Consider the following 3,341-nt stretch of genomic DNA (forward strand, 5'->3'; position numbering starts at 1 on the left):
TCCAAGTACACTTTGCCATGTTTTGATCACATCTCCTTAACCACACATGAGAAATGGATGATCTTGGACTTTTTGGAAATGGGAGAGAAAGATCTACAACTTTCATGTTCAACAAAATTTTATTTGAAGCTTTCTTGGTGATGTAATTTGAAGTTGAAGTTAGGTTAAAACCTTTCCATTTTTGGCAAATTTGAATTATAGGTCACTTTCTATTTTTTGAAAGTTTTGACCTGACTTTATTTTCTTCAATGTTGATGTTTGAAATGTCAAATGAGACTTGTTTGAACATGAATGAAGTATTTCTAATCACTTCCCACCTCCAAATCCACAGTTGACTTTCTAGGTCTTCAGATGACCTGGCAATGTTCAGATGAATTTCAAGCCTCTACCCCTTGAGATTTTGATTCAAAATGATATCATAGCTCATATGAACTCTTTTGAATGATTGTGGTGTCCAAATTCTCAAGAATGGCCACCACTTATATCTCAATGACTGCCTTTAACTGCTTTGACTGTTGATTGCTTCATCTGCAAGACAAGAGTTAGATGACATATTTTTGTACTTTTGGTTAGTGGTAAAAGAAAAACAATGATATACAAATGCAAAACATGCTTGGTGATCAAGAAATCACTCTCAAAAGGATAACCCACCCACAGGGAAGGAAGCAAGGTGCACAATGATCCTTGAGGCAATGAAATGATATGATATGATGCCATGAGGGATCTTAGGGACAAAATTGGGGTCTTACAGTAGGGTGATTAGTTTTTCTGTTTCAATAATTTTCTCAGGCTATTCTTTAGGAATCCAACAGCTGAGCAAAAATCCAGGAAACTAACAACTGAACTACATTTAATGAACCTAACAAATAGCCTATTTGTTAGCACCCTAATAAGTGGAAATTAGATTAACTTGTTCAACCTTTATTTTAGGAAATAAAAGTACAAGGCCAGCAAACTGGAATAATGTAACAGATGATGTTCAAATCACTATTGAGACATCTTGCTGATAACTGTGTAGGAAAATAACAGAAGTTAGAGCTATGGTTGATCTCTACTGAGTCTTTCTACCAGATGCACAGAACTAGGTGTTCCTCTATTCTAAGGTGACATAGAAGCAGATGTCGTGACATCTGTGATCATGTGTATATTAGTACAGGGTTTAAATTGTATAACTGTCTTGCTGTATTATTGATAATGTTGTATCAGATGTCATGACTTGGAGTAGAACATCTGAATTCTGACTTCGCCAGAATTTCAAATGGTATCAGAGCAGGCATCCTGTTCTGTTTCTGGATGAGATCCATGGGTGATACTTTCTGGTATCTTGCAAGGAGTTATGCTAGTACTGATGTTGGAACCTGTGGAAGGTTCTGTGATGTACCTGAATGGTCCCTTGAAGTAGGTGGATGGACTATTCATGACAGGAACTATGTGTACCTGTCTTTGGAGATTGGCAATTGGACTTTGTGTGGGACAGCTGTGCTAGTATTGAATCATATTCAAACTTGGTATGTTCTTGGAGGCTGATCTGGTGATGTGTGTGTTCATAGGTTGAGTTGTATTATGAATTCCGCTGCATAATACCTGGCAAAACTCAAACTCTGATGTAGTTTCCCCTCATGTGGATGAAAGGCTGCTGTATTCAAGATTTCATCATAATCTACTGAGGATGTCAAAGATACCTGAGTCTCCTCAAGTCCACTCATCATGGTAAGAATCACCTGATCATTGATTCTTTTACTCTCTTGGGTAGTGCATATGAAGACCTTGAAGACTTTCAAGGAGGGTTTGTTCCAAGCAGGTGGAACTAATGTTCTATGTGATGGTAGAACATGTTGTTCAACAAGTATGCACCTACTGGTTGAAGAGCAGATGGTTTTAGGCGTCAAACAAAGAGATACTTTTGTTTGGAACCTACTCTTGACTTGGAAGAGGAGACATCTGTGTGTGCTAAGTTGACAAGGGTAGGGTCAACTGTGTGTGTGCTCAAGAAGGTCACTTTTAGAAGTCTGATCTCTAGAAGTGGAGTTGGTTGATATGTGACATTGTGCAATTTCCTGCCGATTGTCTTATTCCTGTAGATTGATCAGGGTTGGATAGTTGTTCCCTGAAGTACTATGTTTGTGTTGGAAGACAAGTCCCCTGGATGTTAGAAGTCAATGATGGGGTAACCTGATTGCTATTTCTTCTAAGAGGTTTGGGACCATGAATCTTGTTATTCAAACACCATGCTCTGAAGTGGCAGTTCTTTCAAGAAGTGAGAATATGAAGATTCAGAGGTTGGTTGAGGTAGTATGCTCTGGCAATGCATATCTACTATTGATTGGTGTTGTTTTCTTCACTAGTACGTATGGTCAGCTGGAGTCTGATTGGTGTGATTGGAGTATGTATAGGTATAACTCATAGAGTTAGTTGCCTCTGGTTGAGATAGTGTATGTCATGTTGAGTCGTTTGTGTACAATGCATGGATATTGGTGTGGAGTTTCCATGATTGTTAATTTGAGGGGGAGTTTTGGTTAACCTCCTCACTTTTGGTTAGCCTAGGGTCTGGTTGGCTGTTGACCTGTGTCACATGGGTTCTGGTTGTTGTGTGACACATTTGCAAGGAAGGATTCATCTCTCTCATTCCTAAGGGTGAATCTAATCTGGAAAGATTCTCAAAACTATTGAGGTGCTTGCAAGCAGAAGATGTTGACACAAGAAGAGTTATTTCAAAGTATTCTTATGGTGGAAGTATCTGAAAGGATAATTGGGAAAGGATTTAAGATCAATGTCTAGTTGTGCCAAGTTCAAGTATTTAATTGATTATCCTTGGAGCTCCAGATAACTGATGTTCTTAAAGATGTTGGAACATCTCATCTTCAAGATCCTGTGCAGAATCACAGGAAGGATAGTACATTGGTTTATGATCTATCTCTTTGGTGGCAGCAAGAGCATATGATCTCTGAAAAGGTTTCCTGGCAAGAAACATGTTCAGCCTTGGTGTGTACAAGAAGAAGAAGACATCATAGTCTTGATGGTGGTTACTTGGATTAGTTTATTCTTGATCTAGGTAAGGAAGTGCATTGGCTAATGCACACTGTGGAGTTAAGAACAAGTGGCAACATTCTTGACATCATGGAAACAGCCTTGCTTTAGGAAGTGGAATCCTTGGTATAGCTGAAGGGTTAGTCTCTAACTGGTCCTTCTGAAGACTCATGCATCAGAGTGTCTGATGTCTTTGGAGAAGAAGCAGGAATTCATCAAGGTGTGAGCTTGGATGACTTAACTGCAAACGTGCACGATGGAGGTTGTTTACTCAAACTTGGTTCCACAATCAAGTCTATGAGAGCCTTGAACTC

Source organism: Lathyrus oleraceus, chromosome 3, assembly GCF_024323335.1.
Source record: "Lathyrus oleraceus cultivar Zhongwan6 chromosome 3, CAAS_Psat_ZW6_1.0, whole genome shotgun sequence".
Taxonomy (NCBI): Eukaryota; Viridiplantae; Streptophyta; class Magnoliopsida; order Fabales; family Fabaceae; genus Lathyrus; species Lathyrus oleraceus.